The sequence below is a fragment of the Macrobrachium rosenbergii genome, unplaced genomic scaffold (genome assembly GCF_040412425.1).
Source record: "Macrobrachium rosenbergii isolate ZJJX-2024 unplaced genomic scaffold, ASM4041242v1 13909, whole genome shotgun sequence".
NCBI lineage: Eukaryota > Metazoa > Arthropoda > Malacostraca > Decapoda > Palaemonidae > Macrobrachium > Macrobrachium rosenbergii.
Genome location: NW_027100726.1, coordinates 360,635 through 376,893, shown reverse-complemented (window position 1 = coordinate 376,893; position 16,259 = coordinate 360,635). Strand labels below are relative to the sequence as shown.

Here is a 16,259-nt window from a genome sequence, read left to right as displayed (position 1 = left end):
CTTTGGACACGGGAACTATTGCACGGGGCTCTCTGGACCCCGTGTCACAGGAGCTACAGGTGCACAGGTTTCTAATAAACCCTGTGTCACCGATACCAGTACCAGGAAGTTTTCTTCATGAACTGCTAAAGTTTCTCCTACCGTTGCATGGGTCCCACAGACCCCCATGACACTGGTAAGTGCTCACGATCCGCGGACCATGGCACGGCCCAACGGGAGTGAGTGAGCCCACAGTGTGCTGGCGCTGCCTCACCCCATGCACGTTCCCCAGTGCCAGGGTCATGGAAAGGTGGAGCTGACCCACAGGTCTGCTCACCTGGAAAAGCTATGAGGAGCTCCCCCATCCATTCTTCTTTGCTTGTAGAGGCCAAGGCCTCGAAGAAGCCTGCAGCACATCTTTGGGATAGCCCCAGTTCACATTTGTGTGTATGGGACTGCTCTCCCCGGGACAGCCCCTGTACACATTCAGGTGAACGGTTCCTCTCTCCCAGATGCATGCAGCCTTCCCAACTCGGGAGAGGGGGCAAGGGTAAGAAGAAGGGAGGAGGATGCTAGGGGTGGTGTTCCTCCCCACATGCTGCCATTGGTGGAGGTGTGCCTATTGAGCTATTGGGCAACATGGCAGTGATACGGAATGGAGACATAGCTAGTATATGTCCTTTGGGAAGGATATTTACTTTCTTTTGAGTCTCTGCCACCTCTCACCAGCCATCTGGCCTATCTCTAAACTTACCTTCTAGGCTCACTGAGGGATCTCACCCTCCCGGGGAAGGTGGTGATGCTGAAGAAAGGCGCTGTGGAAGTTGTGACAGATGGGTCTCTGAGCTTTTACAGCCTTCTCTTTCTCAAAGCTTCAGAGGGATGGAGACTGGTCGTAGATCTTTCTTCCCTGAACCGATTCATTTGCCAGGCTTGGTTCACAATGGAAATGACTCACTCAGTGCTTGTGGCCAACAGGGATTCTGACTTCATATATTTGGAGGACCTGAAGGATGAGTACAGTGTTTCCAAATACCCATCCATCAGTCCTCACGCAAGTAACTGCACTCTATCCTCGAGGAGAAGGTGTTCCAGTTCAGGACACTGTTTCAGGCTGTCAATCACTTCCCAGGTGTTCATGTGAGTGTTCACTCTTATTTTGACTTAGGCCTATTTGCATGGGATATGTCTTCTGAGGTATCTGGACGATTGGCTAGTCCTGGAGAACTCTCATTTGCAGTTGCTCCAGGACAGGGATCAGCTCCTTGAGTTTTGTTGCAGCCTGGGAGTTGTGGTAAACTTCAAGCAGTCCAATCTCATTCCCAAGCAGAGAATAATGTACTTGGGCATGCTGATAGATACGGCTGCAGTGAGAATCTTCCCCTCAGACTCTCATATCAGCAAATTCAGGGAGGTGGCATGATCATTCCTCCCCTGGCAGGAACAGACAGCTCGGCAGTGGCAAGTCATTCTTGGTCACCTGTCATCCTTGGAGAAGCTGGTCCCTCATGGATGGCTTCACCCTCGTTCCCTTCAGTGGAGAATGAAGGAGTTCTGGTCTCTGGCAAGGGACTCTCTGCACCTTCCCATTCCTCTTTCAAAGGAAGTGAGTCAGGCTGGATGACAGGAACCTCGTAATAGGGATATCTCTATACACACCCCCTCCCTAGATGCTTCTGCTCTTAGATGCATTGAGAGAAGGACGGGCGCACACATGGAGGAGTTGCTGGTTTTGGGTGTGTGGGATCAGAATGACAAACTCCACACCAGTATCCTAGAACTCAAGGCAGCCTTCTTGCTCTCCAAGAGTTTCAAGATTGTGCGATGGGGTGCTCTGTGGTACTGATAAGCGACAATACCATGGTAGTGGCATACACCAACAAGCAAGGGGGATAGGTATCCCTCCAGCTTCATGAGTTGACGGTACAGGTATATGGGTGAGTGGTAGCACACTCAGTGGAGTTGTTAGCCAGATACATTCCGGGTAAGAGGAACGTCGTGGCAGACAAACTCAGTCGTCAGGGTCAAGTGATAGGGACTGAGTGGTTCCTACACCCAGGCACAGCAGAGAGATTGTTCGACCTGTGGGGATGACCAGTGATAGACCTGTTTGCAACCTGTCACAACAGGAAGTTGCCGGTGTTCTGCTCAGTCGTCCTGGACCCATGGACAGCAGCAGAAGATGCCTTTCAGCACCCATGGGACAATCTTGAAGTGTACATGCTTCTTTCGTTCTGTCTGATTTGTGTGGTGATCAACAGAGTAATGATTACCGCAAATCTCAGAATGACCCTGGTGGCTGCCAAGTGGCCACATGCTGAATGGTACCCGGACCTGCTAGCTCTGCTGTCCAAGGCACCAAGAGCGAGTCCACCCATGGGACAATCTTGAAGTGTACATGCTTCTTTCGTTCTGTCTGATTCGTGTGGTGATCAACAGAGTAATGATTACCGCAAATCTCAGAATGACCCTGGTGGCTGCCAAGTGGCCACATGCCAAATGGTACCCGGACCTGCTAGCTCTGCTGTCTGAGGCACCAAGAGCGAGTCCTCCTTGCCACAGCCTCCTTTGCCAGCTGCACATTGAGAGATTCCACCAGTCCGTAGAGTCCCTGTCTCTTCACGGCTGGAGATTATCCAGCATCTCTTGCATCTTGCAAACGAGTCTTTTCTCGTTGAGCAGCGACAGAAATGTCTGGATGCCTTTGTATGTCCTCTGTGGCTGTGTGCCAGGGGAAATGGGACACCTTTTGTGGTTGTGTCATAGACGGGGTATCTCTCCGGTCGGAGGTGCTGTTCAGCAGGTAGTGAACTTCCCCGCTTTCTTTGCCAAAAGAAGCTTCTCTCCATCTCAGCTGCTAAAAGCTACAGGGCCACCCTTGGCCTAGTCTGATTTCTGAAAGCGTTGCCCTCCCAGGGAACTCAGGCCCCCTGAGTGGGATGTGACTCTCATTCTTCAGAGCCTGATTCGTGCACCTTACGAACACCTACAAGAGTCATCAGACAGGGATCTGATCCTCAAGACTGTCTTCTTGCTTGCCCTGGCATCGGTGAAGGGAGTAGGTGAACTACATGACCTTTTTTTTGATGTTAAGCACTCAAGGGGATGGGGATCTGTCACGCTTGAATTTGTCCCAGAATTTGTAGCAAAGACTCAGAATCCATCAGTTCCTGACACCAGATTCAAGTCCTTCTTGATCCCCTCCCTAGAGGTCTTTGTTGGTAATGATCCAGATGAGATGCTGCTGCATCCAGTTAGAGTGCTGCAGTAATACCTCAAGAGGACACGACAACTATGGCCTGGGTGTCAACAACTCTTTGTTAGTAGTGACCTAAACAAGAAAAAGTGTTCAAGAACATGATTCTTTCTGGTTTCATGAGATAATCAAGGAAACTTAGTCTACTTCTGACAAAGTAGACAGGAGTACGTTCCAAGCAGACCTTGTGAGGTTAGGGACATTGGTCCATCCCTCGCATTCAGGAAGAACCTGTCGGTTTCACAGATACTAAGGGCGGGAGTGTGGTCACGAGAAACCACATTCACATCCTTCTACCTTTGGGACATTGCCCATGAGTCCATGGACACTTTTTCCTAGGGTCCTGTGGTGACTGCTCAACAAGTTGTTTAGCTAACCCAGCTCCCCTAGAAGGACAAGTAGCATCTCGCTTAAGGTGTTTGGTTGCAAGGAGAGAGTGTGAATGAGTGACTGACCTCCTCCCTTTCTCTTTTTATACCCTTCCTCGCCCGTAGGGCAGAGATACGGTTGGCGAAACATGACGTGCTGGACGCACGTGCTATGCTGGTGAGCTACATAATTGAGACTGTACCCTGTTTATAATATGTGAGTCTGTAGATTAATAGATGCAAGTCCTTCCCCTCTCTGTAGCAAGGAGAGGGACTGACAATAGAACAAAACCTGTTGGTTCTATTAGCCTTTATTGTGTCCTACACTGTGGGTTCACCCAAGCCCTTTTGAATCAATGATGCTATACATACCCATTAATTCAAAAGGCCCAGAAGTGTGGCAGTTGAACATCACTTATGCTCAGCAGGTCAGAGGTATGGGACTCCCTCCTCTGTTCTGCATGACCAGGAAGGAGTCCCAGGTGAGTCGAACCACCAATCAGTTCAGAGATTTACTCAGAATCCTCCCATCAAGAAGTAAGTCTCCATATATAAAGACCGAAGGTTTCTATTTGTGTAGGAACAGGCTACAAATTTTTTAAAATTTGTATTTTTTTAAAATTTGTATTTTTTCCAACACACAAACCTGAAGGTCTTTACATGAATGGCCCACCTCAAGCCACCCCTCATCCTGCTACCTGGGCCGAAAGGTAAAGTGAATGCGTAATAAAGGGGGTGGGCGGGACTCACACCCTACCGTCAATAGTTAACCACCTTGTTTAAAGTTAAACGGTCATTTTCCCAGCTCGTGCTGCAAGTATATCCATATGTAAGACCTTCAGGTTTGTATGTTAGGAAAAATACAAATAACTTTAAAAATGTGTAGTTTTTCCACCCAAAAGAAGGAGTGCTTGGTGATGGCATGTGAGTGGGGAATTTCCTTGCTCACTCTTCTTAACCACCAGTCAACCTATTTCCAACTTGCACTGAAAGATACTCCTTCATAAAAACCTCTGGTTTGTATGGCTCTGAAAAAAATTAGTCAAAAATATGAGGAAATGTAGCAGCACCTACCTTCCAAGACTGTCAGGAGTGTTGCTGGTCTTAATAGCTACTCATGTATTGTATTTGAAGTAACAATCGGTGAAACTAATTTGAAAACTTTCATTTCTCGTGAAATTACTACTCAATTTATCCTTACTATGTTTTCTTGTTATTGTCTACTGCATCTGCGGATAATATGGTGTTATGTATAACTGGATTATATAATTAAGCATTTACTGTATACTGTACCCTTAATGCTGTTACCCCACAAAATCCTTATGCTGGTCTCATGCATTTTCTATTCTTGGGCTTTGATTTGTTAATAGGGATATGTTCATAAGTAATACTGTAATGTTCAGCTAAGAAGGTTTACAGATGTGAGAGGGAGGGAGTTAATATTAACTGTTAACTGATGTTGCATTGTTGCCTCAGGAATGTTTTGATGCTGTGTTGGACAACATTTGGTTAGATTGTATTAATATTTGGATAGTACTGTCAAATGCACACCTTGTTATTTGGCCTGAGACCTTTAGAGGAACCTGAATTAAATTTATTTTGCTTCAGTTTTGGCATTATGTTTCCTAACTGTGTTGCATTCTTTGATTTCAGATTCTCCTCAGAAGAACCTTCCTTCCTTTGTCAGTTGTGAGCAGCATCAAGATTTTGGGAATGCTTGTGTTTAATGGTACTACATGTAATATTACCAGTAGCAGCTCTTAAGTGCAAGAATTACTATTGTACTCCTTCTTTACAAATTACAACAACAACAAGTAAAGTCTGTTCTGAATATTAGATTCATACATCAGCAATGAAATCTTGTTGCAGTCCTTCAAAATACAGTACTTAATTTATAACAGATTTATTGGATGATCATTTGTAAACAATTTTGTGATAAGAATTGTCAATTGAACAAATTGTTATTATAGAACAGGATAGGGCAAAAGGCTAAAATGAATCCAGAACATTCTTTAGAATTACCTTTGAAAAGTGAAACTGAAGTTGCATTATCACTAGCTTCCATAAACCAAGAAAACAGCAACATGGCTGCCTTTAGCAAAACCAGTGATGGTGAATTTTGTCTCTGGATCCATTGATGGACATCAAAAATAGAGCCAGAGGTATTCTGTGAGTCTAATGACGATTATGAATATTCATATGAAATGAATTCAGTAGTGAATGAAAAGATCCACTAACTTGCAAAAAGGAAGTAAAACAAGAAAGAAGGAATAGTCACAATGGAGAGAAGCCTTTCAGATCCACTGACTGTGAGAAAGCATTTAACAAGAAAATTAATCTTACAAGTCATATCACAAATCCTATCAGAGAGAAAACATTCATATGCAATGAGTGTGGGAAAGCATTTTCCCAGAAACAACGTCTTTCAGATCATATGAGAATCCATATGAGAGAAGCCATTCATGTGCAGGAATGTGGAAGCATTTTCCCAGAAACAACGTCTTTCAGATCATATGAGAATCCATACTGGAGAGAAGCCATTCATATGCAAGGAATGTGGGAAAGCATTTTCTGAGAAACCAAATCTTGCACGTCATATGAGAATCCATGCTGGAGAGAAGCCATTCATATGCAAGGAATGTGGGAAAGCATTTTCCGAGAAACCACATCTTACACGTCATATGAGAATTCATACTGGAGAGAAGCCATTCATGTGCAAGGAATGTAGGAAAGCATTTTCCCAGAAACTAGATCTTACACGTCATATGAGAATGCATACTGGAGAGAAGCCATTCATGTGCAAGGAATGTGGGAAAGCATTTTCCAGGAAACCAGATCTTACAGTTCATTTGAGAATGCATACTGGAGAGAAGCCATTCATGTGCAAGGAATGTGGAAAAGCATTTTCCCAGAAACCACATCTTACACGTCATATGAGAGTGCATACTGGAGAGAAGCCATTCATGTGCAAGGAATGTGGGAAAGCATTTTCCCAGAAACCAGATCTTACAGCTCATATGAGAATGCATGCTGGAGAGAAGCCATTCATGTGCAAGGAATGTGGGAAAGCATTTTCCATGAAACCAGATCTTACATGTCATATGAGAATACATACTGGAGAGAAGCCATTTATGTGCAAGGAATGTGGGAAAGCATTTTCCAAGAAACCAGCTCTTACAACTCATATGAGAATCCATACTGGAGAGAAGCCATTTATGTGCAAGGAATGTGGGAAAGCATTTTCCAGGAAACCAGACCTTGCAGTTCATATGAGAATGCATACTGGAGAGAAGCCATTCATGTGCAAGGAATGTGGGAAAGCATTTTCCGTGAAACCAAATCTTGCAGTTCATATGAGAATCCATACTGGAGAGAAGCCATTCGTGTGCAAGGAATGTGGGAAAGCATTTTCCAAGAAACCAGATCTTACAACTCATATGAGAATCCATACTGGAGAGAATCCACTCATGTGCAAGGAATGTGGGAAAGCATTTTCCCAGAAATCAAATCTTACAGTTCATATGAGAGTGCATACTGGAGAGAAGCCCTTCATATGCAAGGAATGTGGGAAAGCATTTTCCCAGAAACCAGATTGTACACGTCATATGAGAGTGCATACTGGAGAGAAGCCATTCATGTGCAAGGAATGTGGGAAAGCATTTTCCCTGAAACCAAGTCTTACACGTCATATGCGAATGCATACTTGAGAGAAGCCAATCGTTCAAGGAATGTGGGAAAGCGTTTTCCAAGATACCATATCTTACATATATGAGAATCCATATTGGAGAGAAGTCATTCTTTTGCAATGAGTGTGGGAAAGCATTTTACAAGAAATCGCATCGCACAGCTTATAAGAGAATTCATACCGGAGAGAAGCTATTCATATGCATAGGAGTGTGGTAAATCATTTTCCATGACACGTATTTTTATGTAATACATATGGTGGCTTCTAATGAAGACACGTGTCCCTCCCGCTGTGAATTCTCTGCAACTTCTCTCACACATCCTATTTCCCACAAAAGCCAAGCACACTGGGTAACCAAGTATATGGCTTTCCCAACTATCTTATAAGATAAGAGAAACAATACATTTTATACTTAAGATGATACTAAAGTCACTGGAACATGATAGAAATTATACATTAAAATTATTTATTTCCCGAAGTCATAAAAATGATATGTGGTAACATCATCCCACATATGTGTTTTCCTATCACGAGGACAGAGTACGTCATACTGTAACTATTGGAGCTTTGCATACCACAGGTCTTTGACCACCAAAAGCCGCTTACCTTTTCCCACGTCTTGAATTTGTCAACAGAATTCTTTCAACTAAGCTCAGTTCCATAAACATCTCCAGATCAGTCACTGAGTGAGCGGACAGTGTGACTGCATACCTGAGTGGTATGATGAAGGATTGTTTACCCTTCTCAATCCTTGTAGAAAAAGCTGCACATCCTGAATTCGTCATCAGAATTCCTTCAATGTTTCAGACTATAATTATGTACAGTATGTCCATTGAAAATTGTTAATATGCCCCATATCATTTAACACTCTTGCAGATCATATGAGAATTCATACTGGAGAAAAGCCATTCATGTGCAGAGAATGTGGGAAAGCATTTTCCACTAAATCAGGTCTTATACATCATATAAGAATACATACTGGAAGTAACCATTTAGAGTAAACCCTCAATTATCTGCTGTAGTATAACCAAGGCTCTTGTGGAGGTTGGAAGTTCGTGGATGTGGTAAAAAAAACATTCCTGGATGAAAAATGTCAATTACAGTAATACCTCGATCCTACATGATTCGAGTTGTGCGAATTCACAGATACATGAACTTTTCATTGGAACCTAATTAATTGGCACACACAATTTTTTCACAGAGGTGAAATTTGCGAAATCCCAGAGAAACCCTACAGAAGTGTTTGTTTAATTTTTGAAGTAATTTACAAGTTTTCATGCGTTTATGTGTAAAATCTGTATGAAAAATGAATTATTTTTATTTTTGTACATGCAGTAATATGATACAAAGGTAACTACATCATGTATCACATCTTTTACAAGATGTGATACCCATTCGCAAAGTTACTGCACTTTTCAAAGATGTGATTCCCCTGCAGAAAGTGTTTGTTTAATTTTTAAGGGTAAAAGTTGTTATGGAAAATTTGTATTACAGTAAACCCCGTATTTATGGGGATGTGTACCCTCCCAAATAGCTAAAACCATATATAGGTCATAACCATAAATACTTAGAAACCTTCAAAAAACACTTAGAACTACCTATTTTGATAGTTCAAACACACACACACACAAACTAAAAATGCTTATACAGGTATTATCCTACTTATGATGGGGTTAGGTTCCCCCCCCAAAAAAAAAATCATCATTTGTCATAAAAAGCGCATCTCGAATATAGCCTAGCCTACACTAGGGTATTCAGCACCATGTACAAATATATGGTAGCCTGGCCTACGCTATAAAGTATACTCTATACATACACGGAATCAGCTAATTCTGGAGGTTCATGCAGAGTGACTTATGATAATTCATTACAAAGAGAAATTATTTAACAAACAAGAATTAGCCTAGCCTACACTGTGGGGTATCATATACATATTATATACAGTAGCCTAGCCTACATTATACTGTCCTCTATATTCACATAATATCTTATTATATTATACAAACATCAACATACCGAATATGCATCTTTTCCATGGATCTTTTAAAATGTAATGCCTTAATTCACTGTACCCAATAATATTGTATATATTCTTATATTGCTTTTGTATTATAAACTGCAATCATAGCGATCATTGTTTTCGTTTGGAAATCGATTATGCGGTGTTTATTTTGTTGTATTTAACTCATTTCAGAGCACTTTTCTTGCTTCTAGTTAGTGTCAATGAATCTCAAGATACTTTATTTATATGGGGCAAGGCTATTTTCCGTTATACAAAAAATATGTTATACGAAAATTGAAATATAACTTATGAAAGTCGAATTATAACTAAAATATGTTTCGTTGTGAAATTAATTTATCTATTTTTCGTTAATAGATGACGATGGCCGTTTGTGTAAAAAAAATTAAAGATTCCGTTCACTATTTTCACTTGATTTCATCATAATACGAGCTTTACGTATTTATCGTTTATCAGTGTAAAAAAACAGTAATGTCTTCTTTCATGCCCATTAGTTTTGATTAAAATACTTTCTCTCCAGTTTTAATTACAATCGAGTTATCCATGTTGCCGATGCACGATAATTTACAGTAGTCTCATTAGCACCTTGAACATTGTTTTATCAACTTCAGCTACAACTTGCAGCTAAAATTTAGCAGTATACAGGTACTGCTTGAGTTACAATAATTCGCTTTTATGATGGGGTTAGCAATTAATATCGATACGACAATATTTTTGAAAATACGTATTTTTAAATTTCAAGGGGGCGACTGGTACAGGCAACAACATACAATCAGGCAGCGTATTGTATGCGATACATTGGCCCGAGAGGCTGGAATAGGTACATTAATTCAATGAGCCGACCTCACTTGCTGTTGTTGTGTCAGAAGTTAAAGTAGGTCAGTGTTCGTTTGCAATTTTTGTGCGTTTGTAAATACAGGTAGTGCATGAGTTACGATAATTCGAGTTTACGATGGAGTTAGCAATTAATACCGGTGCAACAATATCTAGAAAATATTTTTAAATTTCGAGCGGGCACAGGCAACAGCGTACAAATAAAAGTATTGTTAGTAAACTTATACTCTTGCGAAAATGCATACAGCCATAACCAACAGTTGTTTTGCTAATAACCGAATCGGAAAACAGTTGTTTTGCTTGTATTTCAATCATCGTACGGTTAAACAATTACCGTAGTTATGTTAAAAATGACGTTAAGTACTGACATATTTTTACACTATACCCTTATCTGCTTTGGAGAAAAGATCGGCAAGGAAATATACTGCTGCAGTAAATTTATGCTGCAAGTTGTAGCTGAAGCTAAAAAAACAATGTTCAAGCTGCTAATGACTATAAATTATCGTGCATTGGCAACATGGATGAAACTCGACCGCAAATAAAATTGGAAAGTATTTTAATCAAAACCACGGGGCATGAAAGAACACATATTACTGCTGTTTTCACGCTGATAAAAGATAAATACGAAAAGCTCATAGTATGATGATGAGATCAAGAGAAAATATCGAATGGAATCTTGTTTTTTTTTTACACAAAACAAACATGCCCCAAACGGCCAGCTGCCATCGTCATCTATTAATGAAAAAATAGCTAAATTAATTTCACAACAAGACATATTTAAGTTATATTTCGACTTAAAAACACTTCGTATAACGAAAAATATCATTGTCCCGTGTAAATAAAGTATCTAGAGATTCATTTACGCTAACTAGAAGCAAGAAATGTGCTCTGAACTGATTTAATGCGGCGAAATAAACATTGCGTGATCGATTTCCAAACCAAAACATTTGATCGCTATGATCGCAATTTATAATGCAAAAGCAATAAGAGAATATATACAATTGGATACAGTGTAGTAAAGCATAACTTTTTAAAAGATCCACGGAAAAGATGCACATTCGTTATTCTGATGTTTGTATAATAGTGTGATGTGAAAATAGAATACAGTATAATGTGGCTAGGCCTTGTTTGTTATTCAATTTCTCTTTATACTGACTTATCATGTCAATCTGCATTGAACCTGCAGAATTAGCTGACACTAATAATTACTGTACCATATACGTATAAAGTATACTGTGTAGTGTAGGCTAGGCTACCATATATGTATAGATGGTACTTATTACCCTAGTGTAGGCTAGGCCATATTCGAGTTACGATTTTTTCAACAAACGATGGTTTTTTTGGAACCTAACCCCATCGTAAGAATACCTGTATTTCCTTGACAATCTTTTGTCCATGCTGAATAAGGGTATAATGTAAAGATATATCAGTCCTATTGTACTTAACGTCATGTGTTCTATAACCTATGGTAATTGTTTAGTACCGTACAATGGTTGAAATACCAGGTAAACTGCTGTTGTTATCCAGTTCGGTTACGAGCAAAACAACAGTTTCTTGGTCAGTTGTTTATGGCTGTACGCATTAACGCAAGAAGTTTAGTTAAGCATACCTTAGTTTAACCAGGCCACTGAGCTGGTTAACAGCTCTCCTAGGGCTGGCCCGAAGGTTTGGACTTATTTTACGTGGCTACGAACCAACTGGTTACCTAGCAACGGGACTTACAGCTTATTGTGGAATCCGAACCACATTGTAGCGAGAAATGAATTTCTATCACCAGAAATAACTCCTCTTATTCATCACTGGCCGGTCGGAGATTCGAATTTACGCAAGAGTATAGTATTACTAACAATACTTTTATCATTTTCTTTTACTTTTTCAACTAGAAGATGGGGATAAAGAGATGGAGGAAAAGTTGTCTATTGTATTTTGGTCTCTCTCACTGCCTGATTACGCTGCTGCCTGCACCTGCACGAAATTGAAAAATATTTTATAAATAATATTGTGGTATCAGCATTAATTGCGTACCCCATTGCAAAATCGAATTATCATAAGGTGAATTATTGTAACTCAAGCATTACCTGAGTATTTTAATAGTTTTATCACAAAAAGTGCATTTTTTCATGAAATGAGATTAAAATACAGGAATTAGTGAATATTTCTCAGTGAAAAATACAGCAAATGGGCGAATTTTCCTCGAATAATGGGTAGACAGGGTCCACAAATAAATCCGTGAATACGTGAGTCCCCGAATCGTGATTCCTCGAATGCATAATGTTTACCCTATGTACATATACTGTGTATATATATATATATATATATATATATATATATATATATATATATATATATATATATATATATATATATATATATTATAGGTGCTGCAGTCCTTGCAAACATGGATTAGCAAGGAGTTACCCACGTGCTAGGAATGTGAGAAAGCATTTACCTATAAAAATAATTGTAGGACACATCCACATGACAACTTATCTAATACATATCACAAACTGGCTGAAAACAAGTTAACAACTGGTAAATACCAAACGATGAAATATACAGTAATTAAGAATCTATATGACTTGGAAGCAATATGAGTCTTGCAGGATAGTTCAACATGGTAGGAAGTCTCTCTTAACAAAAGAAAATACAGGTAAAATATAAACTGCCATCAAAATGACTATACACCATTACTACATAAGATCCTTTCTTGGACATTTGTTTCATAAGTTCTCACTTAGTCCATTAACTAAGGAAACCAGTGGCTGTTGTGCATGTCTTGTTTGTAAGTCCTAGTGATGATATGTATCTTTTGTACCTGATCAGTGCAAAAGTAAACGTGTGTGTCTGGTATGTAAGCACTAGAGACCTTATGTAAGTCCTCAGCATGGGAGGTCTTGTATTGTCAACTTGATTAGTTTTCAGTGTTACTATTTACAGTACAGGGAGTCCCCTGGTTATGAAGGTCTCGACATACATTGATCCGATATTATGACGCTAAGAATTCTTACATTTTTTTCACTCATAATGTTTTAATGTTAAGTACTGTGTTTATAGCCAGTTATCATTTTTATAACTCTATCTCGTGTATCTAGATTGTGTGAGTTGAAATAAAGAATACGGTATTATTATTATTACTATTATTATTTCCTGTATTAAGATCTGACTTAAGGCGAATTCGACTTGAGTCGCTGCCTCAGGAACAGATCTCTGTCATCATAACTCTGGGACTGCCTCTATTGCTTCTTACGTTTCTCATGTGTAGTATCGAATACTATTTGAATCACCTCACAGCATGTGATAAGCTCACATGCTCCTATGTTTTGTATCAAACCAATTATATTTTTGTACACTCACCACAGTGTTAGCTTATCAATAAACACTACCCTGGACATTTTTGCAACTAACTTTTCTTACCGTTTCAAGTAAATATTGAAGTAGCAGTATCAGTATATGCTGTACTACATTTACTTATAACTCCCCCTATTAAAGTGACTTTGTACTGAATAAAAACAAACAGATTTTCCATAACCTGAGAAATAATCGTCTTCTTCAAGAGCTTTTCCCAGAAAGTATTAAACCTACATTTTTCAAAACACAAAAAATACTATTGTCATCTAAAGGATGGACTCAAAATAGCCAATTTTTATTAAAGTAATTTGTATTTTTCCTAACATACAAACCTGAAGTTTTTTACTTAGGGATTTAGTTTGCAGATGTGAGCTGGAACAATTGTTAAATTTCAGACACGGGTCATTAAGTCCCAGTGATAGGGGGGAAGCCCTGCCCACTCGTCTGTCTGTATTCCACTTTGCCTTTTGGCCTAGATACCGGAATGAGGAGTGGCTGAGGTGGGCTGTAAATGTAAAGACCTTCAGGTTTGTAAGTTATGAAAAATAGAAATTATTTAAAAGTTTGCTTTTTGTTCCTACACGAATACAATCCTTCATTCTTTACACAGGAGACTTCCCTATTGGTTGGGGGAGTCTGGGCAATTCTCTGAACTGACTGGTTGGTTCTACCCAGCCAGGAATACCTTCTTGTTCTGGAAAAGCTGAGGAAGGAATCCCACACCTGTAGCTTGCTGGACATATAGGATGTTGCAACTGCTAGACCTCTGGGCTTAACATAATGAGTTTGCATTATTACCTTGAAGAAGGCTTGGATGAATCCAATAGTGTCAGAGACAATAAAGCTTGCTAGTAAAAATTGGTGGCTTATTGTGACTGTCAATCCCTCTCCCCCTTGTCAAGAGAGAGGAGAGAGGGGGACATGCACCTAATCATTCTACAAAAAGATGAAAGACAGGTGGCCCTGTTGTGCACTCACCTGCATAACTTGTCCGTCCAGCGTGCGACAACTCGCCACCTGCCTCTCTGCCTTAGGAGAGAGAAAGGGGAGGAGACCAGTCACTCACCCACATTCTCTCTCACTTTAACGAACACCTTAGATGAGATGCTACCTATCTCCTTAGGGGAGCCAGATGAACTGCACAACTTGTGGGGAACATCCCATAAATAGAGCAAAGTGAATGTGGTTTGGTGGGACCACACACCCTCTCGTGATACCTACTGAACAGACAGGTTCTTCCAGAATGCAAGGGATGGGGCGATGCCCTAACTTTGTGAGCTCTCGCTTGGACCAAACTCCTGTTTTCCTCTATAGACGAAGAGTACTCCTGCTTGATTATCTCACAAAGCCAGAAAGAGATGGTGTTTTTGGACACCTCTTTTTTGGTTGAGCCAGCACTAACAAAGAGGCGTTGACACTCAGGCCTCAGCTGCCAAGTTCTCTTAAGGTAGTACCACAGCACTAACTGGATAAAGTAGCATCTCGTCCTGATCATACCTACAAAGTCCTCTAGGTAGGTGATCAAAAAGGACTCGAATCTGGCATCAGAGACCAATGGATTCTGAGTCTCACTACGAATTCTGGGACAAACTCGAGCATAACGGATCCCCAGCCCCTCCAGAGCTTAACATCAAAGGAAAGACCATGAAGCTCACCTATTTTCTTTGCTGAAGCCAGGACAAGCAAGAAAGGCCTTGAAGGTCAGATCTCTGTTTAATAGCTGAAGGTCAGATCTCTGTTTAACGGCTGAAGGTCAGATCTCTGTTTAACAGCTGAAAGTCAGATCTCTATTTAACAGCTTGCAAGGCGCATGAGTCGGGCTCCTCAAGATGAGGGACACGTCTCACTCAGGGGGCCTGAGTTCCCTAAGTGGGCAAAACTATTTGAAGCTTCTCAGAAGCATGAAGATCTCCCACCAGGATGAGAGATCTACCCCTTTCAACTGAAGGACTTTGACAGGAGTAACCTCCTTGACTTGGGACCACCTTAATGTGGTGAGGGGGCTCTTGAATCCCAGGAATTTGTTCCCGGGTTCAAGTCCAAGAGGCCTATATAGTCTTGCATATTCATTTGGTTTAAGTCTGTGGAATTTTCCACTTTTGGTAAAATTTTGTGGACCTGATAAATAGGAGAAGAGATGATAGCTGGGATTGGGATTATATCAGAAGCTAAATAGTGGGAACTACCTGATAATGTTTGAACCTCAGATATATCATTGATAGCTCAAGGGCAGAACTATTCTGTGGGGCTGGACCATGGATTTCAGGGGTGTCTGGTTCCAGGAATAGGACTCTCAGTATTCTATCTGGTGTGCTCATAATATGATTAGGGTGGGAATCATTGTATTCTTTTAATACCCTCGGTCCTAGCAAGTGGGTTTGGATTACACCTGGGCCACTCCAGTCGTGTTGTGCCATCCCTTGTGGAATAGGGTAGGAGCACAGACATTTGGGAGTGGGCTCTCACTTGTGCCATTGGTGGAAGAATAAACTCCATGAAAGGCTGATGATATCTTTTCAAGGTTTTCAGGTTTAATTTTCCTTTTTTTCTCTCATTCTGATCTTGATGAGTAGTGGTTATAGATTCAAGCACCCCTGGGCCCTTTGATGGTACTGTCTCAGCACAGCTGACGACCTCTGCTCCAGCACAGAGCAAATCTTCTGGCATGGAAAAGGACAATTCCCAGGATGATCCAATTAATCAAAATCAGAGTGGTATTAAAACTTTAATACCGCATAACAGCCAAAAAGAGTGAAGACCAACATGACC

General features: G+C 40.6%; 1 pseudogene; it reads left to right on the top strand.

The window, feature by feature from the left end:
* The first annotated feature begins 922 nt into the window (after positions 1 to 922).
* On the top strand, positions 923 to 8,784 carry LOC136838053 (zinc finger protein 665-like; annotated as a pseudogene).
* Positions 8,785 to 16,259: the final 7,475 nt, after the last annotated feature.